Source organism: Eutrigla gurnardus (genome assembly GCF_963514095.1).
Source record: "Eutrigla gurnardus genome assembly, chromosome: 11".
NCBI lineage: Eukaryota > Metazoa > Chordata > Actinopteri > Perciformes > Triglidae > Eutrigla > Eutrigla gurnardus.
The window spans coordinates 25,045,483-25,068,348 of NC_139925.1; the positions used below are offsets into that span (position 1 = coordinate 25,045,483).

The 22,866-nt window shown below is 46.6% G+C and overlaps 1 long non-coding RNA gene across 1 annotated transcript; it reads left to right on the forward strand.

Moving 5' to 3' along the window:
- Positions 1-20,911: 20,911 nt before the first annotated feature.
- LOC311020990 lies at positions 20,912-22,195 on the forward strand. The gene is made up of 3 exons (XR_014597961.1): positions 20,912-21,244; positions 21,798-21,852; positions 21,932-22,195. It is a non-coding gene; the product is annotated as an uncharacterized lncRNA (long non-coding RNA).
- The last annotated feature ends 671 nt before the right edge of the window (positions 22,196-22,866 follow it).

Sequence of the window (22,866 nt, forward strand, 5' to 3'; positions counted from 1 at the left end):
GTGTACAATGTGCATTGAAGCACTCAATCGTGAATTATTCGGTCAGACTATGAAAGACAGTGTTATGGGTATGGGTTTGTGTGTGTGTTGCTGCCCCTGTTCCTTGCCCAGGTACCGTGGTGCGCTGCTGACGTCATCACGTCACCCCTCGTCATCCTCGTCATCTCACGTCCGTGCCGGAAGCCGGAAGCCAGGACGCTGTAAAAGCCGGCTGGAGGGGCAGATGCGGGGGCGGCAGTCTGGATGTGGCTGTTGGCCCCTCGCCGTGTTTCTTCGTTTTCCTTTGTCTTTGGATGGGGGTTAGGACTTAGCTTTGGTTGTTACTGTTTTGGTTTGGGGATTGTTTTTCCCCCTGGTTTGTTTGTGCTTTCCTTTTAGTTTATGGGTGGCGCTCCCTTTTTGTACTTCGTTGCTCCTTTTGTTGTGTTATTGGTTTAACGCCACCCGTTACGCCCCCCAGTTACTCTGTGACATTATTTGTTTACCCAATAAATACACTTATCATTGCCCTTGGTTCCCTGCGCACTCTTTTGTTACTGCTCCCTCACCCCTAGACACAAGGGGGGTCGTAACAAATTGGGGGCTCGTCCGGGATCTTTGTAAACCTTTTGAAGTAGTCCGAGTTATTGTGTGCAGGATAGCGTAGCGTAATGTTATGCCACGTTTTGTTTTGGCTCAGTTTGTAAGAAATCCCACACTTGATCAGATCGAAGTCTGTACGCGGAAGAATCTAGTGGCCATTGCGAGGCATTTCGGCTTCTCGGTAATGACAACAGCGGTAAAAACAGAGCTGAAAAAGCAGGTCATGAGCAAACTTGTGGAGATGGAAGTTTTGCCTCAGGTAGCTCCAGTGCAGGCGGATGGCGCCCTGCAACTGGGTAGCCAGGGGAGTCCCCCACGTGCAGCGGCTGGCAAGGTTAAGGGGCAAGGTGCCCTGGGCGTTGACTTGGAGGGAGGTGCGCGGGGCAAAACGCCGTTCACTCTTCCTCGGTTTGATCCCTTGGTCTTCCAGTGGGCGAGACGAGGCACGGGTGAAAGTCCGTTTGGCTCGTCTTCAGCTGGAGTCCGAGGAGCAGGCCCGCCAGGCCGACCGTGAGTTCTGCCTGCAAGTAAAAAAAATGGAAATCGAAGCTGACAAGGCCGTCAGGCTGAGGAAGCTTGAGCTCGATGCCCAAGGGCAGGCTCAGAGTGTGTCAGCGCCGGTAGGCATGCCATCCACATCTCCCAGTTTGTCTCGTAACCATTTTGATATCAGTAAACATGTGGCGTTGGTGCCACCTTTTCGAGAAGCCGAGGTGGACTCGTACTTCCACACATTTGAGCGCTTGGCCATTGCTTTAAAGTGGCCCGATGACGTGTGGCCACTGTTGTTACAATGTAAATTGTATGGGAAAGCCCAAGAGGTGGTTTCGGCGCTCCCTCTTGAGGATAGTTTGAGGTACGATACAGTAAAAGAGGCCATTCTGCGAGCATACGAATAAGTACCTGAGGCGTATAGGCAAAAGTTTCGGGGTCACCGAAAAAACCCCTCACAGACATATGAAGAGTTTGCACGAGATAAAGCAACATTGTTTGATAAATGGTGCTCCGCCTGTAAAATTACAGATTTTGTAGAGCTGCGAGAGCTTGTGTTAATAGAGGAATTTAAAAAGAGTTTGCCAGATCGTGTAGTAGTTTATCTGAATGAACAGAAGGTGAAGGTGTTATCGGCTGCAGCAGTTCTGGCCGATGAATATATGCTTATTCACAAGTTTGTATATCCTTCTTCTCCAGGCCCGGATCGTTCGCGTCCGGCTCCCTCGTTCCAGGGTCAGGTGAACCGAGCTCGCCCCAGCGTCACGCAGGAGAGAGAGTGCTTCTATTGTCACAAACCGGGGCACGTCATTGCAAATTGCATGATGTTAAAAAGAAAGGAGCAGTCGCATCCGGCGTCGATGGTGCGACCTCCAAAAGGTGTTGGTTTGATAAAAGTAGCTCCTCCACAGAGGGTCGATCCAGCACCGAGCGGCACCGGACCTGATCCGTGTTTCCAGCCGTTCATTTTTGAGGGGTTAGTATCTCTTCCCGGAGACCCAGGGGAGAAACAGCCCGTACAGATTCTGCGCGACACAGGTGGGTCTCAGTCAGTTATTCTTGCCAGCGCGTTGCCGTTTTCTGAAAAGTCTGCTTGTGGCTACAGTGTAATTCTCAGTGGCATTGAAATGGGCTACGTCCCGCAGCCACTGCATTTTGTGCGCGTTGAATCCAAACTAGTCACTGGCGTGTTTGCTGTAGCCATTTGTCCTGCGTTACCTATTCGTGGCGTTACCATGTTGTTGGGGAATGACATTGCTGGGGGTAAAGTAACTCCTTCCCTCGAGGTTTTGGACACGGCGCCCCGCATTAGTTCCCGGCCGGATGATGCGGTGCAGCCGGAGTTCCCCTCATGCGTAATTACGCGCGCTCAGTCCCGGAGACGCGCCGCGGAATGTAAAGGTTCCAACTCTGCCAATGTTGATTTAACTGACTCTGTGTTTGTAAAACTCTTTACAGAGGATGCGGTTCCTGATCCAGCACCAGCTGCTGACTCTCTTGCATCAACTACAGTGACGAAGGTGCCCAGTACTCGCTCCTCGACTAGCACACAGGTGCCTATTACGCGAGAGAAATTAATCACAGCCCAAAAGTCTGACGCAAGTCTTGTAAAATGTTTTGCGTCTATGGAGAAAGTGGATACTCCTAAGCGGGGTTCCACTACGTTTTTCATTGACAATGGTGTTCTGATGCGTCGGTGGTCGCCGTCGTCAGAGGAAGAATTTGACTGTGGGGTGGTGGATCAGATTGTGGTTCCCTCTGTTTATCGAGACCAAATTTTGAGCTTAGCACATGAGAGTCCTTGGGCAGGTCATTTGGGTGTAAATAAGACCTATAACCTAGCCCTGAGACATTTTTTCTGGCCCGGTCAAAAATCAGATGTGGTTAATCATTGTCGCAGCTGTCACACGTGTCAGGTGGTGGGGAAGCCGAATCAGGTGATTCCGCCGGCTCCCTTGCGACCAATTCCTGCCGTGGAAGAACCGTTTGAAAGAGTCCTGGTGGACTGCGTGGGTCCATTGCCCAGAACAAAATCCGGTCATCAGTATTTACTGACTATAATGTGTGCGTCGACTCGGTTTCCTGAGGCTGTGCCACTGCGTAAGATTACAGCCAGTGTTGTTGCAAGAGCTTTAACCAAGTTTTTTGCTACGTTCGGTTTACCAAAAACAGTACAGACTGATCAAGGCACAAATTTCCAGTCTAAATTGTTTAAACAAGTGCTCCACTCGTTGGGGATCAGACACGTTGTCTCGAGCGCGTATCATCCCGAATCGCAGGGCGCGCTTGAGCGGTGGCACCAGACACTCAAGTCCATGCTGCGTAAATACTGCTTGGACACGGGCAGAGGTTGGGATGAAGGCGTCCCCTTTGTCCTTTTTGCTGCTCGCGACGCAGTACAGGAGTCTTTGGGGTTTAGTCCTGCAGAGCTGGTGTTCGGGCACACCATGCGCAGTCCGTTAAAGGTGCTAAAAGAGAAGCTATTGTCTACTGAAGCGTCTCCAAATGTGAACGTGTTAGATTTTGTCTGTAAATTCCGTGAACGGTTACATCAGGCTCGTTCGGTGGCGCACAGTGCCCTCGGTGGCTCACAAGAAAAAATGAAAAAGCAATTTGATCGTTCGGCTGTCGCTCGGCACTTTAATATTAATGACAGTGTTCTTGTTCTGCTCCCGTTGCCGGGTTGTTCTTTGTCAGCGCGTTTTTCTGGTCCGTATAAAGTTTTGAAACAATTGAGTGAGACGGACTATGTGATCGGTACGCCAGACCGGCGGCGGAAAACTCGCGTGTGTCACATAAATATGTTGAAGCGGTATCATTCTCGTGGCGATGACGCGCGCTCCCTTGGAGAGGCTGCTGCTGTCTCTGTGGGTGGTTGCTCTGCGCTCATTGTAACGAAAAATGATTCCGGTGATGAGGATGGGTTGCCTTCTGCGCCATCTTCCCAGCAAAGTGCACGGTTACCGAATTCCAAAATGCTCCAAGAGTTACCGGATCACCTGCAGCATTTGGAGTCCGCGCAACAGCGAGACGTTGTGGAACTAGTGGCGCAGTTCCCATGTCTTTTTGGTGATGTGCCTACGCGCACCACAGTGATTGAACATGACATCGATGTGCGGAGCGCTAAGCCGGTAAAACAGCATCCGTACCGTGTAAATCAGATCAAAAGAGACTTAATGAAAAAGGAGGTTAAGTATCTCTTAGAAAATGGCTTGGCTGAACCCAGTAACAGCGCGTGGTGTTCTCCTTGTCTTTTGGAAACGAAGCCTGATGGTTCTCAGCGTTTCATTACAGATTTTCGAAAAGTAAATGCGCTTACTGTGCCAGACTCCTATCCGTTGCCGCGGATGGAAGACTGTGTTGATAATTTGGGTGCCGCAAAGTTCGTTAGTAAGCTCGATCTATTGAAAGGATACTGGCAGGTTCCGTTAACTAAGCGCGCCGCTGAAATCTCCGCTTTTGCTACACCTGACCATTTCCTCCAGTATACTGTCATGGCGTTTGGAATGTGTAACGCACCCGCTACATTCCAACGTTTGATTGTTGTGTGTCTAATTGTAATGCTTACCTTGATGATTTGATCGTGTATTCTGATTCGTGGAGTGATCACGTGAAGACGCTCACAGAGGTGTTTGAGAGGCTTGCGCGCGCGTCCCTCACGTTGAATCTTGCGAAGTGTGAGTTTGGGAAGGGTACCGTGACATATCTGGGGAGGCAGGTGGGTCGCGGCCAAGTCCGTCCGGTAGAGGCCAAAATCAATGCCATCGTTCAGTTTCCTGTGCCGTCCACGCGTCGTGAACTGAAGCGGTTTCTCGGAATGACTGGTTATTACCGGGGCTTCTGCAGGAACTTTTCCTCCGTTGCCCAGCCTTTAACCAGTCTGACCAGTCCAAAGGGTGAATATCGCTGGACTCCGGAATGTCAACATGCGTTTCAAAGTGTGAAGATGTTATTGTGTCACGCGCCGGTACTTGCTGCCCCTGATTTCTCTAGGCCGTTTAGTTTGGAGGTGGATGCGAGTGCTGTGGGAGCTGGAGCCGTCTTGATGCAGGAGGATTCTTCTGGTGTGGATCATCCAGTCAGTTTCTTCTCGCGTAAGTTTAACATCCATCAGAGTAAGTATTCAACTATTGAGAAAGAGGCATTGGCGTTGTTGTGGGCGTTACAGTATTTCGACGTGTATGTCGGTTCGTGTAGTTTGCCCCTGGTCGTACATACAGATCATAATCCATTGGTCTTTTTGGCGCGTATGTACAACCAAAATCAGCGTCTCATGCGATGGGCATTACTGGTCCAAGATTATAACCTAGTGATTAAGCATAAGAAAGGGTCTGAGAATGTAGTTGCGGATGCCTTGTCTCGAGCTGTGTAACAAACCTGTGGGTTTGTATTTATGGGGGGGGGGTGTTATGGGTATGGGTTTGTGTGTGTGTTGCTGCCCCTGTTCCTTGCCCAGGTACCGTGGTGCGCTGCTGACGTCATCACGTCACCCCTCGTCATCCTCGTCATCTCACGTCCGTGCCGGAAGCCGGAAGCCAGGACGCTGTAAAAGCCGGCTGGAGGGGCAGATGCGGGGGCGGCAGTCTGGATGTGGCTGTTGGCCCCTCGCCGTGTTTCTTCGTTTTCCTTTGTCTTTGGATGGGGGTTAGGACTTAGCTTTGGTTGTTACTGTTTTGGTTTGGGGATTGTTTTTCCCCCTGGTTTGTTTGTGCTTTCCTTTTAGTTTATGGGTGGCGCTCCCTTTTTGTACTTCGTTGCTCCTTTTGTTGTGTTATTGGTTTAACGCCACCCGTTACGCCCCCCAGTTACTCTGTGACATTATTTGTTTACCCAATAAATACACTTATCATTGCCCTTGGTTCCCTGCGCACTCTTTTGTTACTGCTCCCTCACCCCTAGACACAAGGGGGGTCGTAACAGACAGACTTAAACATCTCGCTGGTAAAGTGGAGAATGTTATAAAACCTGGTTCCCAGTAGTTCCTGGAGTGGTGATTCAGGCTGCAGGTGAAACAGGTGTTGTTCGCTGATTGTCTGTACATGAACATGAAGCCAGTGTGTATGAATCATCATTTTCCTGCTGAGAAAATAATTGTTGCATCGACTGGCACAACCCTGCTCCCCCGTTCTCCCCCTCTTACTCCCCCTCAGCACGCATCACTCACCCATCCATCACCCTGCCGACAGAATAATGGTGAGAAATTACCACCAGCATCACACTACATCTGTCGACAGGAAAGCACTTTTCCTCTCGTCCCTTTCACAGTCACACAGTTTAATTCATTCCCCATGTAATTTATTCATCTTGTTAATTATGCACTCTCCTTTTTGAATCTTCATGTAATCTGCCACAAAATTGCCAGATGGAAGAGAAACGGTAATATACAGGAACGCACTGTGATCGTCATTTTCAGTGCATGTGTTACCGGCGCCAGACCTAGGGGGTATCTGGGCAGGTAAAAAGACCACAGGCTGGATTGCGCTGTGGGTTAAAGGAAGTGGAGAGCAACACAAGTTATGTTTTTCTCAAGTAAACAGCGTTTTTGTTCTGAGTGCTTGAGCTACGGTCTCCATGACAACCCACTACGGTGCCACAGCACAACAGTGCCGTCTAGTGGCATGAACATATAACTTCGTTACTACCATTAGGTTTATATGTAATAAAACAAAAAAAATGGGATGGGGTAACTGTTTTACAAAACAAGCCATTTTTCAATGCCTGTTACAGGGTTAGGGTTTAAACACAGTTTAATTAATTCCCCATGTAATTTATTCATCTTGTTCATTTTGCACTCTCCTTTTTGAATCTTCATGTAATCTGCCACAAAATTGCCAGATGGAAGAGAAACGGTAATATACAGGAATGCACTGTGATCATCATTTTCAGTGCATGCTGCTCTCTTAATTTGGTGTCAGCAGTTAAAGGAGAAGGGAGATCACATTTGTAGTCCATTCTTGGCAAACGCTGCCTTTCTGACCATGTAGGGTTTTATTATACAGATTTGTTTTGGAAATGTGCTCTTAAAACCTGTTAATGTTTGGATGGCACACAAAATAGACTTGTCTTTGGTTAATTCCATATTTTTTGGGGAGGGGCAGATAGTTTTAGAAACCCTGCTGCAAGATGTTTTGTGGTTCAATTGAAATATGTTTATGCACATTTTGAAATGTCTCTGTAAGAAAAGTTGTATGGAAATGGCCTCAATTTTGCCTCTCAAAAAAAGTGCTCATGTTCTAAAAATGGATTATGGAAAATTCTGACGGAGAAAATGTCATTCACTGATCAGTGGAAGTTGGAAAACAGTGAATCTATTCTCTAGCATGAAGCTATTTAGGGTCCCCAGTATGTAGAAATATACAAATGCACTATTGTGAAATAAATGGACGTATATGCAAAGACAAGATCCCGAGGGAAGCTGGGGACGTTGAGTCTGAATGGACCTTGTTCTCTGCTTCCATTGTGGACGCGGCTGTTCGAAGCTGTGGCCGTAAGGTCTCCGGTGCCTGTCGTGGTGGCAATCCCCGAACCCGGTGGTGGACACCGGAAGCAAGGGATGCTGTCAAGCTGAAGAAGGAGTCCTACCGAACCTGGTTGGCTCTAGGGGCTCCCGAGGCAGCTGACAGGTACCGGCAGGCCAAGCGTGCTGCAGCGCGGGCGGTCGCTGAAGCAAAGGTTCGGGTCTGGGAAGAGTTCGGGGAGGCCATGGAGGAGGACTATCGGTCGGCCTCGAGGAAATTCTGGCAAACCATCCGGCGCCTTAGGAAGGGGAAGCAGCCCTCCACCAACACTGTTTACGGTGGAGGTGGGGAGCTGCTGACTTCGACTGGGGATATCGTCGTACCTCAAGTCTCTGGATGTTGTGGGGCTGTCTTGGTTGACACGTCTCTGCAACATCGCGTGGCAGTCGGGGACAGTGCCTCTGGACTGGCAGACCGGGGTGGTGGTCCCTCTATTCAAAAAGGGGGACCGGAGGGTGTGTTCCAACTATCGGGGGATCACACTTCTCAGCCTCCCCGGGAAAGTCTATTCCAGGGTACTGGAGAGGAGAATTCGGCCGATAGTCGAACCTCGGATTCAGGAAGAACAATGCGGTTTTCGTGCTGGCCGTGGAACACTGGACCAGCTCTATACCCTCTGCAGGGTGCTCGAGGGTTCATGGGAGTTTGCCCAACCAGTCCACATGTGTTTTGTGGACTTGGAGAAGGCATTCGACCGTGTCCCTCGTGGCATTCTGTGGGAGGTACTTCGGGAGTACGGGGTCGGGGGCCCTCTGCTAAGGGCTGTTCGGTCCCTGTATGACCGGAGCAGGAGCTTGGTTCGCATTGCCGGCAGTAAGTCAGACCTGTTCCAGGTGCATGTTGGACTCCGGCAGGGCTGCCCTTTGTCACCGGTTCTGTTCATTATTTTTATGGACAGGATTTCTAGGCGCAGCCGTGGGCCGGAGGGGATCTGGTTCGAGAGCCACTGGATTTCATCCCTGCTTTTTGCGGACGATGTGGTCTTGTTGGCTCCTTCGAGCCAGGACCTCCAGCATGTCCTGGGGCGGTTTGCAGCCGAGTGTGAAGCAGCCGGAATGAGGATTAGCACCTCCAAATCTGAGGCCATGGTTCTCGACCGGAAAAAGGTGGCTTGCTCCCTCCAGGTCGGGGGGGAGTTCCTGCCTCAAGTGGAGGAGTTTAAGTATCTTGGGGTCTTGTTCACGAGTGAGGGAAGGATGGAACGTGAGATTGACAGGCGGATCGGTGCAGCGGCTGCAGTTATGCGGTCGTTGTATCGGTCCGTCGTGGTGAAGAGAGAGCTGAGCCGACAGGCGAAGCTCTCGATTTACCGGTCAATCTACGTTCCTACCCTCACCTATGGTCATGAACTTTGGGTCATGACCGAAAGAATAAGATCCCGGATACAAGCGGCCGAAATGAGCTTCCTCCGCAGGGTGGCGGGGCGCTCCCTTAGAGATAGGCTGAGGAGCTCCGTCACACGGGAGGAGCTCGGAGTAGAGGCGCTGCTCCTCCACATCGAGAGGAGCCAGTTGAGGTGGCTCGGGCATCTGTATCGGATGCCCCCTGGCAGAGCCGGATTAAATAAATGGACTACACTAGGCAGACTGTATTTTTTAGGCCCCCCTCCATCGATAACCTAACCTAACCCTAACCCTAACCCTGAAACTTACCAAAGTTACTAATAAAAGTTAATTCACATTTTACATAGCGTAGTCTTTGGTTACAAGTTGGTTATTTGTATGCCAAAATAAGTCATGTGTTGTATATTAAACAGTCTATCAGACTATTTTTTGATTTTTATTATTTATACGTTATTACACGGCTCTATTAAATGCTATTAAATTATCCTTATCTTATCCATTGCCAGTGTCATTGTTAAGGCAGTAGTCCCAGTAAATCACCAATAGGTGTCACTGTGTCAGCATTGCTATGTAAACAGAGCCAAAAAGATAAATGTTGTAAGCTATTGCATTTTGCAGAAAATCTTAATTAAATGTGTTCATTAAATTGAATAGTTCAATAAGTAGTCAAATATACAAAGACCAATAAAATTTGCAGTCAGAGAAAGTGTGCTGTAGTGGTAAAGATGTTTATTTTCATGGACAAGCATCACCTATCTTCAATTTTCTGGTATTCAACACTCAGCAGCTCAGCTCCTGGTTTGGACTGTTCAGCAGTTTTCGCCACTGGTCTGGATGTTTCTCTGGACGGTGTGCTTTATAGGAACAAGAAGACAAACATGAACCTTTCACATTTATCAAGACCATTTAGAAACTGTCCAACCATAAATAATAATAAATAAAACCAGCAGCACTTACTGAGGAAACCATTTAGCATGCTCCACTCAGCGATAATCTTCAGCCTTCCAGCACCACAGGCCTCCATTGCAGTAGAAACACATCTTGACAGCATCATCACGATCTTGTGGAGAAATAATAAAATGTATATAAGCTGAAAGACAGCTGTTTGACATTTGAATATACTTGGTTTGTTCCTCATATTTCATTTCATTATAGTAGAAAGTATAGCCCTATATTATACATTTAATTTATATGCATTCACTTTACTTATTAAGATTAAGATTTTTAAATGGAAAACTTACATTTACAGATGCTTTCTCCTGAGTTTTGATGAGGCAAAGTCCTCTATAATGTCTTCAAAATCCAGGGAGGTTGTAAATCCATTCTCAATTGCCAACAGGGCAAAGGCATTCAGTTTTTTTCCTGTTACTGTTGCTCTCCGGTATGTTTTCACTCGTTTCAACGTAGAAAATGATCTTTCTCTTTGTCAGTACCCTTTCTGGGTCTAGAGGCTTCGTCAAAATGATATTGGGCTCACTTTTTCTGGCCGGCTGCTGTTCTTCCATCATTTTGTCATTCTGTGATGGCGCTGATGTTGACGGCGCCACAGAGTCTTCCGCCGCGTCTTCGGGCCGCATCTCAGGGCCTGGCTCCGGGCCTGGCTGCGGGCCTGGCTCGGCCTCTGGCTCTGCTGACACGAGCAGCTTCACAGCTGTCGGACGGCTGCTCGACAGAAACTTCTGTAAACCCCCCCGCTGTCTCTTCTTTTGTTCCTCCTCATTTTTTTTCTTTTTACGTTTTGCCGCACCCGAAAGCATCTTGAATGTTAGCCTACTCAAAAAACGACCTGCCTGCTAGCTTTATTGTTCCGCTTAGTCTTGACCCGCTGACCTCCCCTCGGACTCCTCCCTTTTTTTTTTTTTTTTTTTTTGTCCTTCTGTCTGGGCCCCCCCCCCCGCCAATCAGGCCCTAGGCACGTGCCTAGTTTGCCTTTGGGTTAATCCGGCTCTGGCCCCTGGACGCCTCCCTCGGGAGGTGTTCCAGGCATGCCCCACCGGGAGGAGACCCCAAGGAAGACCCAGGACACGCTGGAGTGACTATGTCACCCGGCTGGCCTGGGAACGCCTTGGGGTCCTCCCGGAGGAGCTGGGGGAAGTGTCCGGGGAGAGGGAAGTCTGGGCGTCCCTGCTCAGGCAGCTGCCCCCGCGACCCGGTCCCGGATAAGCGGAAGAAAATGGATGGATGGATGGATGGATATATGCAAAGAAAATCCTGCATGGGATCAGCATGACGTGGGCATGTCTGTAACGGGGAGCCTGGTGGGTATCCATAGAACCCATTTTCACTCACATATCATGAGATGAGAAGTCAAGAGATCCCTTGGAGAATTGTTTTCATTCACCAAAGCATAGCCTCACTTTAGAGCATTATTCAGCCCAACAACATAGCGTTGGATTCTTGAGGTCGTCTAGTTTCATATGATCCCAGTATCTTCTCCACCATTTTCTGACTGAGCCCACCACAGCCTCTTACAGACACTAAAGTTGGCCGGATCTCAGAGGGTTAATGGCTTAAAAGGCAGCTCACCATCATTTAGAAGGATGTAGAGTATAGTTTCTTGTGCAGACCGACCCATCTTCCCCTCCACAGAAATAGAGCAATGTGTGTTCTGATCCTGATACTCTATCGACAAACGGACAATTTTAGATATTTGAACCTGTGATAAATATTCCTGCTCTTATTGATCAGGATGACATGGCAGATCTGTAGTAACCTGATTCCTCTGGCACAGGAGCAAAACACCCTTGAAGGTGTTTTTTTTTTTCTTCTAAATCTAAAAGGCCTTTTTTTCCTCATCTGTGACTTTTTTTTGTGACATGTCTTTCTTCATCCTGTATGTATGTGTACATACATGTGTACCTAGAGTCTATATGTACACTGTACTGTATGTGCCTGTCAGCTCTGTATGTGTGAGTGTATAAATGAGCAGCATGTAAAGAGCAGCATGTTGATAGGTGTCCGTTCGAATGAGTGCAAGCGGCAGGAGAGAGGAGAAGAAAAGGTGGAAAGCTGTGTGTGTGTGTGTGTGTGTGTGTGTGTGTGTGTGTGTGTATATACGCGTGTGTGTGGATTCTGTAGGCCGACAGATAAATCCAGTGGGTTTTATCCTCAGTGAATGGGACAGTGGGGCTTTGCAGTGATTATCCCTGCAGGCCACAGATGATTGCTTTGAATCTCCTGTACGTCCCACACCCCCATGTTCCCCTGCTCACGTATCTGAGTCCCTGCACAGCGTGATTCGGTCTAATTTATTATGTTGACAGATGATAACATGCAAAGTGTCCGCAGATTCTTGATGCATAATTTTATATAGAAGATACTGTTATTATCCCTGTGATACAGTTCAAAACTGTTCCTAAAACAGTTTTCATGTGTAGTTTATGTGTAGTTTTCTTCTTTTCTGACTAACCTCTGCGGTGTCTTCCTGTCCGTTCATTTCTCTGGTTAATCTGCCTGTCTCGTTGCCCCCCACCCCCTCCAGAAATACAATCTGCGCCATCATCGATGCTCAGCTGAGACAAATAATAAATGCTGAATGCAGAGAACCATTTGTCATTTGAATCTCGTAATCCTCCGTCACAGGCCAAGGTGTTAAATTCTTAAATGGTGCATATTTACACTGAGCTGTCAGGTGGTTGGGTGTGGCCTTGCACCTCTTTGCTCAGTCCCTGAGTGGCGGCTGCATGATTGATTGGTTGATTGATAGATTGATTGATTGTACTTATCCCCAAGGGGAAATTCATTTGCTACCAGCCACCACTCACAACAACATAGATCGTCAGGACAATTGATACTGAAGACAGGGCACAGTACAACACACACTACAACAACCAGTAAATAAATTAATTTGCCCCAGACCTGGCACTGACAGTACACAATAGTCACAGACAGGACACTGACAGGACACAATAATCACAGCAATACCACCAGCATAAATCACAGAGAACCAGCAGAATAAATCACAACAAGAGCATAAGTAACAGCAACATCATAAATCACTACATGTCAACAGCTTTTGTTAAAGAGTCTGATTGCTGTGGGAACAAAGGACCTTCTAAATCTCTCAGTGGAGCGGTAGGAGGAGTCTTTGGCTCCTGCCACTCCTATTGAAGATGTTGTGCAAGCTGTGGTCCTCCCTTGACAACACACTCCTCATCTTCCTTATCACCCTCTTATCCAATATTTCCTCCACAGAACTTGGGCAAGAACCAATTATGGAGCCCGCTTTCCTTATCAATTTATTGAATCTGTTCCTGTCTTCAACTGTTAGGCTACCACCCCAGCACACAACAGCATAAAAAAGGACACTTTCCAGTATCCCATGATAAAATATGTTTAAAATAGGCCTTCCCATATCAAAAGCCCTCAGTTTCCTAAGGAAAAATAGTCTAGACTGGGCCTTCTTGAGAGTAACTCTGCTGTTCTCCTTCCAGTCTGGTTTACCGTCTAAGTGGACACCAAGGTATTTATTTGAGGGGACTACCTCTACTGGCCGACCTCTAATCAGAACAGGGGCTACCTCAATTTTTTTCCTTTTAAAATCAAATATGACCTCCTCTAGTTTTATCTATGTTCAGAATGAGATGGGCATCATCACACCAACTGACAAAGTTATCCACCTCATTCTGATACGCTGCATGGTCGTTGTTGTATATTCACAACATTTTAGAACATTTAACTGAGTCTGTCTGTGTGCGAGTCCGTGTGTGTGTGTGTGCGTGTGAGACTGGGTCTGTGAGAACATAAATGAGCATAAAGACATTACTAGGTTTCAAGTAACTAACATTTAAAGTGATGGTTCGGAGTAAAATGCACCCTAGGTCATTTCCACCATGACATCCAGCCAAATACCCCCTCAGAAGCATTTTTCACAGCCGATGCCGTCACTCGAGTTTCACTCAAGAGTATGAAAAAGTGTGTATGAACATGTGTTACAAGCATTTTTAAAAATGTGTTGACCTGATAATACAAGCATTTATAAAAATTCTGTGAAACCTTTTCATACTCTTGCATGAAACTCGTGTGACGGCATTGGCTGGGTAAATACGGAAGTGGCGTCGATGCAGCACTAGCGTTAGCAGCAGAGGATAGAAGCTATCAGGCAAGTGTTCTTTTAAATAAACTCCTGGTGTACTTACAAACTTTCAAATGCCTTGTTTTGTGAGTACAGACCCTACTGCAGTTTGATAATTTTGGTAACATTCCATGCATTATTAGTGGGGTAAGTTACGAGATATAGAAGCTGTACCATAGTGCTAGTACTAAGCCATTCGGATGATAGCCCTAACTTGACCAATGTTGACCATCACTAAAAATGCTTCTGAGGGGGTATTTGGCTGGATGTCATGGTGGAAATGACCTAGAGTGCATTTTACTCCGAACTATCACTTCAAAAACAAAATGATTGAACCGTTCCAGCTCATGGATTTAAAAACATTTAACAAATGGTGCAGCTGGTGACACTCAGGTACCGTCTTACTTGAGAATTTTATTCTTCAATCTGTGCACTTTTGCACTGCAAGCTTCAGAGCCTATCCCCATTAAAACACGCTGAATTGTTTCAAATGTGTATTTCATCGCTTTTGGGTAGTCAACGTTAAGAATGTACAACAACCCCATCAATGTTGCCACAGCGTTTGGCATATCATGGAGTCCTTTGAGAACAATTTCTTCCTCCATAATTACAGCGACATCAATGACTTCCTCAGGTTGTAGGAAGGGTTCTTCCAATGGTGATGCCTCTTGTGACTTCACCCTGTCAGGACCACATAATGTGGCCCAGACATAAGACTGGCTTCTGTTAGGTTTTTAGTTGAGTTTTTTCGGTCTTGGTCTCATTTCCTGTTTTATTTTGAAGCCAGCGTCCTACCCCTGTCTTCCTGTCAAGTTTCCCGCTTGTGTGATGGTCTACCCCGCCCCTATGTGTTTCACCTGTGTCTCGTTAGCGTGGGGCTCTTAAGCTGTGCTTCCCATTCCTCCTGTGCCAGATCGTCTTGTCGTGTGGTTGTGAGCGTTCCAGCATTATTTTCCCAGAGTTTTCACCGTGTGACCTGTTTTGTGTATTTTTTACCTTTGAGCCTGCCTGCCGGATTTGTACTGTTGCCTGTTTGATCGACCACCTGGTTTCGACCCTTTTTTGAATAAAACAACCCTGATTCAGCCCGAACCCTGTGACTCTGTATTGTGTCGCCTTTGAGTTCCTGACACACCCTCAGGAACTGTTGGCTTAAGAGATTAAAAATCATATTAAGGATACAATATTCATTTACCCATTTCAAAGCAATGTTATGTAAAGCAAACAGGTGTCTTAATTGAAGCGGTAAGATTTGTAGTAGGCACATAGGCGATTTGTAGTAGGCACATAGGCACTTACAGATAGGAATATGTGAGTAATATCATTTTGCTGTGCAGCAAAAAGCTAATGTTCCAAATATAGTTTGCAGTTAAAAACTTTTTTGTTTACATTCGTTAACATTTAATCGTTTACATAACAGTGAGAGGTCTGTGTGAAAGTATGAGTCCGTCTTTGTTAGTCTGTGTGTGTGAGTCTGAGAGTCCGATACAACCTGTAGCACAGGACAGAGCACATACCTCACAGATCTTCAAAAAATCAGATGGGTCCTCTCTCAGGAAGTATGGCAGCCCCTGTAAGGCTGCTGCTCTCCTGCACTGGTTTGAATCCTAATAACGAAATAACATATCAGCCAACAACCCTGCATCAGTTTGGAAAGGCCTGCAACAGGTCACGAATTACAAGAGACCATCCCCCCGCCCTGCAGAAAATCCCAAACTGGCTGATGACCTGAATGACTTTTACTGCAGGTTTGAAAAGCACCCATTACCCCACCCATCACGTACAATAGGTTTCCCCTCAACACCCAACCCCCTCCCCCCACCTGCACTAACTATCTGTGAGAAGGATGTGTGCCGTCTCTTTCAGAAGCAGAACATCAAGAAGGCTCCAGGACCTGATGGGGTTTCACCCTCTTGTCTGCGGGTCTGTGCTGAACAGCTAGCGCCAATCTTCAACCAGTCCCTGGAGCTGCGTGAAGTGCCCTCCTGCTTTAAAAGCTCCACCATCATCCCAGTCCCCAAAAAATCCTCCATCACAGGATTAAATGACTACAGGCCTGTAGCCCTGACATCTGTGGTCATGAAATCCTTTGAAAGACTGGTGTTGTGCCATCTGAAGGACATAACAGGACCCCTGCTAGACCCCCTGCAGTTTGCCTACAGAGCAAACAGGTCGGCGGACAATGCCGTCAATATGGGACTGCAATTCATCCTGCAACACCTCGACTCCCCAGGGACGTATGCCAGGATCCTGTTTGTGGACTTCTCCTCGGCGTTCAACACCATCTTGCCTGAACTCCTACATCAGAAGCACACTCAGCTATCAGTGCCTGCATCTACCTGTCAGTGGATCATCAGCTTTCTGTCTGACAGGCAGCAGCTTGTCAGACTGGGGAGTATCTTATCAAAAACCCGGTCCATCAGTACAGGTGCCCCACAGGGGTGTGTACTTTCCCCGCTGCTCTTCTCCCTCTACACTAATGACTGCACCTCAAAGAGCCCATCTGTAAAACTCCTGAAGTTTGCGGATGACACCACCGTCATTGGTTTGATCCAGGATGGTGATGACTCTGCTTACAGACAGGAAGTGGAGCAGCTGGTCCGGTGGTGCAGTCAGAACCACCTGGAGCTTAACCCCAAGAAGACTGTGGAGATGACAGTGGACTTTAGTAAAAGTCCCCCACCACTCCTCCCCCTTGCCATTCAGAATGACACTGTGTCCAATGTGGATTCCTTCAGGTTCCTGGGATCAACCATCTCACAGGACCTAAAATGGTCTACCCACATTGACACTATCCAGAAGAAGGCCCAGCAGAGGTTATACTTCCTGAGACAGCTAAGGAAGTTTAATCTGCCTAAGGAGCTGCTGACCACTTTCTACTCAGCGATCATTCAGTCTGTCATCTGCACCTCCATCACTGTCTGGTTTGGGTCAGCCACCAAACAAGACAGGGCCAGACTGCAACGGACAATAATGGCTGCAGAGAGGATTATTGGAGCTGACCTCCCTTCCATCCAGGATCTGTACCGGTCCAGGGTCAGGAAAAGGGCAGCAAAAATCTCTACAGACCCCTCACATCCTGGTCACAAACTGTTCAACCTCCTTCCCTCTGGTAGACGATACAGGGCACTGTTTGCCAAAACCAGCCGACACAAAGACAGCTTCTTCCCCCAAGCTGTCACTCTGTTGAACACTCAGAAATAGCACCACCCTTACACTGAACAAAGGGAACCAACCTGTTCTGCTCATCTACCTCATGTCATGTGCACTTCAATCTTACAGTTACAATATTGTTATTAATACATCATTGTTGCACTGAACTGCCTTGCACTATATTTATATTTAATCTTAAAACCCGGTCTATACTGATACTGCACTATTCCCAACCTCTTTTCAATTGTATATTGCATCCTGCGTCTTGTCTGTGCCTGTTGGGGTGTCCACGACCATGGCAACCTTGACAGGGACAACAAGGCCGCACTCCTCCTCCAGACAATTGTATTATCCCACCCATAACATCTACTTATCTGTAAATGTATATACTGTATTTATTCATTTATTCTTGTACATAGCTTACTGCCCTTATTCTATTTCAATTTTTTCTATTTCTATTTTTACTGGGGTTTTTTTGTTTGTTTTGTTTTTTTGTGTGTTGTACTTGAGAGCAAAGGTTAACCGGAGTCAAATTCCTTGTTTGTTATGCAAACCTGGCCAATAAAGTTGATTCTGATTCTGATATATTGTATGTGTTAAACAGTTAAAAAAGGTACTTCACGGAAACATATATAATTTGGTGTTCCTACTATTGACATACACTCACCGGCCACTTTATTAGGTACACCTGTCCAACTGCTTGTTCACGCAAATTTCTAATCAGCCAATCACATGGCAGCAACTCAATGCATTTAGGCATGTAGACTTGGTCAAGACGATCTGCTGCAGTTCAAACCGAGCATCAGAATGGGGAAGAAATGTGATTTAAGTGACTTTGAACGTGGCATGGTTGTTGGTGCCAGACGGGCTGATCTGAGTATTTCAGATACTGCTGATCTACTGGGATTTTCACACACAACCATCTCTAGGGTTTACAGAGAATGGTCCGAAAAAGAGAAAATATCCAGTGAGCAGCAGTTCTGTGGGCGCAAATGCCTTGTTGATGCCAGAGGTCAGAGGAGAATGGCCAGACTGGTTCGAGCTGATAGAAAGGCAACAGTAATTCAAATAACCACTCGTTACAACCGAGGTATGCAGAAGAGCATCTCTGAATGCACAACACGTCGAACCTTGAGGCGGATGGGCTACAGCAGCAGAAGACCACACCGGATGCCGCTCCTTTCAGCTAAGAACAGGAAACTGAGGCTACAATTCGCACAGGCTCACCAAAATTGGACAATAGAAGATTGGAAAAACGTTGCCTGGTCTGATGAGTCTCGATTTCTGCTGTGACATTCGGATGGTAGGGTCAGAATTTGGCGTCAACAACATGAAAGCATGGATCCATCCTGCCTTGTATCAACGGTTCAGGCTGGTGGTGGTGGTGTAATTGTGTGGGGGATATTTTCTTGGCACACTTTGGGCCCATTAGTACCAATTGAGCATCGTGTCAACGCCACAACCTACCTGAGTATTGTTGCTGACCATGCCCATCCCTTTATGACCACAGTGTACCCATCTTCTGATGGCTACTTCCAGCAAGATAACGCGCCATGTCATAAAGCGCGAATCATCTCAGACTGGTTTCTTGAACATGACAATGAGTTCACTGTACTAAAATGGCCTCCACAGTCACCAGATCTCAATCCAATAGAGCACCTTTGGGATGTGGTGGAACGGTAGATTCGTATCATGGATGTGCAGCCGACAAATCTGCAGCAACTGCGTGATGCTATCATGTCAATATGGACCAAACTCTCTGGGGAATGTTTCCAGTACCTTGTTGAATCTATGCCACAAAGGATTAAGGCAGTTCTGAAGGCAAAAGGGGGTCCAACCCGATACTAGAAAGGTGTACCTAAAGTGGCCAGTGAGTGTAGATACATGGGGCAAAATATTTGGAACAATTTTCAAGATAATGCAGTCCAGTGCACACCACATTCCCTCCCCCTCTTTCTCTCTGTTTGTCTCCCTTTCACTCCCTCTCTCACCCATCCCTTCTGCTTAAACTTTCTCTCTGAACATACTTCTATGAATGTAATTCACAAAAAAATGAAATGTAATATACTATTAATGGGCATTCTGAAGGAAAAACTGTAGAAAAGGGGCTGGCAGAAGCTGTGAAGCAGCAGACAGGCATGCGAGCTGCAGCTATGTGAACTCCTGTCATTCAGCAAGGCACAAGCAATGCTGAGGTAGAAGCAAGATGTGTGGACCAAGTGTAAGTAGTTCAATTACAAGTTACTACACTTACATTCCTCGACAGACTATCCATCAACTGCCGAAGCGTCCGGTCAGCCTCAGACTTCCGATCTGCTTACAGCTCAAGGAGGCGGGGTATGTGCTGGTCTAGGCCATCAAAGAAGGCCCTCTTGAGGTCAAAGGAGACCAGTCTGGTAAACTTGTATGCAATCTCAAAGACAAAAACAAACAGAAGCAAAACTTTAATCACCAATACAATTGAATGACATGTAGGGCTGGGTATTGTTTAGAATCTCACGATTCGATTCGATTTCGATTTGTTGGGTCACGATTAGATTCAATATCGATTCGATTCGATATTGATTGAAATGCTTCGATATCGATTCAGTATCAAGTAGAAATACACAAGTAAGAGTACCGGGGGCCTGTACTACGAAGCAGGATTTGTGCTTAGCGAGGTAACTTAAGCGTTAACTCTGGGTTTTCCGTCCTACGACGCTGGTTCACTTCTTACCGGGGTAGATCGCCATGGTAACTTACGCTGTGGAGACAACCTGCTCCGGAGCAGGTTATGTTCCTGATAAGAGATCAACATGAAGAAACACATCGCCGACTGACCAATCAGCTGTCTTGGTGCGCGTATATAAAAAAAAAAGAAGCAGAGACCGGCAAAACCCTTTTTCTGTCCCTGACGATGTTTTTTATGAGAGATACAGATTCTCATCGGAGGGAAAGACTTTTCTTTGTCAGCGTACAGCCTACTTACCACTTTGAATTATGTTTTTATATTTATTTGATTTGCTCCCAAGTCCGTTTTACACCGCCGGGATTGCAGCTGAAAGAATGGGGCTGATATTGTCATAAACCACGTTAAAAGAATACATCCAAGCAACACATTCATTGTTTTAAAGTTATATGTTTGGCCTTTTATTGCGGAAGGACATCGTAAGAGTTAAAGGGACGAGAGAGAGCGACGACATGATTTAAAAGACGGCAGAAGGGCGGATTCGAACCAGGGCCGCTGCAAGAAGCCTCGTCACATGGGGCAGAACTCTACCACTAAGCTATCAGCGAAGTTAAAGTGATCATGTAATCAGTCAGATCTAGTAGTGTCTAGTGGGTAGTCATATTATACTGCTACTAATACTATTAATACGACTTCCGCATTCACACAGTCGGCAAGTTTTTGCAAGCTGTCCTTCCTGCTTTTGGCAGATGAAACTGTTGCTTTTGCCTGTATTATATGTTTAACTTCTTCGTATTTCTGTAAGATTATGGTTTGCTCCTCGAATGTGAAATACGCCGCTCCGCTGCCGTAGACTGATCCATGTATGTGATTGGTCAAATGCTGCAAACGCCGCCTCTTTCATGTGCACGCGCTCATAGCTGGGCAGGTAAACCCTGGGTTGAGTTAACGAGTTGATAACCAGCTTCGTGTGACCGCTTATCTCCGATTGCCTTTGTTAGGTTTACTTAAAGGGGCCCTATTATGCTATTTTTCCACAAGTTAATATAAGTTATTGATGTCTCCAAACCTGGTCTTTGAATTCCTCAACTGGAAAAAACATTCGGAACATGTATTTCGGAGTGGATCACACTCCTCATTTTCAGCTTTTTTACCCCACTTTTTCAAACGGGTGATTCTGTCGGGGTGTAGCCTTATGCTAATGAGATGACCCCTGACCCCGCTCCTACTGAGGAAGTGGTTGTGTCTCTCCGCCCCATGCTGTCCGCGTCCAGCTTGTTGCCATGGTTATGGTTCTACGCTACAAACTAACAGCGGTCCAGCCGTACCGCTTCGAACCGGACTCCGACCCAGAACCAGGACCGGCTCCTGTAGAAGTTCCGACGCCGCGGATGCAGCAGGACGAACCTGGATGGTTAGTTAACATGTCTGTGTAACGTTTTGGACGGTAACTCGATGTGTTAGCGTAGCTAGCGCTAGCCACAATGACGCTAATGCTGCGTTCTTCGCTCTATAAGTAACGTATCTGTGAGCTATTTTCGGCAACAATTAATATCGTTAGTAGTGCCGTGTTGTTGACAGTTCATTGTTGCATGTTTTCCAAATGGGGAACATTATATTTAAACGGATGAAAACCCAATGAAAACAGCATCCTGTATGCGGGCAGTTTGTTTACATCACATTAACGGGATTAAAAACGTCATCCTCTACACATAAAGATATACAAGCAACAGGATTTGGTCAGTATCATGTCGTCCTCCAGAATTATGTGCTGAATTGTGAATTATAGGCTGTGTGCTGTGTTTTATAAACGTGATTGTGCTCCATCTCAACATTATGTGCTAAACTTACTGTTACAAAATTCAAACATGAGGTTTACACCTCAGCTTGTCAGCAAAGTCAGTCAGGTTACCATATTAACAAGATTTGTTGTTGAAATGCTCAAATTCTGTACTATATTCATCTAGGTGACCATGTGGGCCTTCAGACACTGAACACGTCTGCTGCATGGAGACACCACAGGTAATGTTACTTTGTTACACCAAGTTGTCTGTTGAGATTATTATTCACATAACATGACGATTATCATGATTCACACTAGGTAAGAAGACGGATGCAGCAGCTGGAGGAGGAAGAGGCATGCATGGTGGGACATCCTGGTTGGAACTGTCTGTCTGAATGTTCTCTCTCCAAAACGCATGAAATATACAGCTGGTTATGGTGCTTTACACGTAAGAGGAATACAGCAGTCTGTTGTTTGTTTATCAATTGTGTTTTATAAAAATAAATCCCTCTATGCAACATATTATGCAGTCTTCCTGACCATTACTTCAGTAATATTAACCATGACACATTTTACAATTACTGTAAAGACTTTATTGTCAAATTAATCAGCAGTTGAAATTCACAGTTATATCAGAACACAAACGCAAACTGTTTGTGGCCGACTCTGCAGGATCATATCAAGCTCTTCTGAAGTCAAGGAAGAGCTGCCCTCCGAAGTATCCTCCTCCTCTACCGGGTCCAGGCGAGCTCTCTGTGATGGTCTCCTTATTGGAGTGGTTGTGAAACGGGTCTGGAACCATGGCTGCCACCAAAGTCCTTGCAGGACACAGTAGCTGTAACAGAGTTGTATGGAGGAATGAAACCCATGATATCACATAATAGAAATACACATCTGCACAACTACTAGTAGTTGCTGTTAAACCTGATCTCAAGTAGGCTACATGTCAGGCTACACACCTTTACCTGTCCTCCTAGACAGCTGACTGCCAACAGTAGCTGTGGTGGGTCGGTGTGGGACGCTGATGTTAGCTGCTGCTCTGTAAGCAGACAGACAGTCAGACAGACAGTCAGAGTTTACCACTACATCTGAAATGTGGAACACGTTACTATTTCACTATAACTGATGTTGTGACGCACCAATAGCTCGTAAAATCCCTTCGTTAGCGGTGCAAAAACAAACGTTTGGTGACGTCGTCTTTGCATCGGTGTGTAAACAAACACAGATCAGCTGCTCTTGCTGCCGCATTCGAG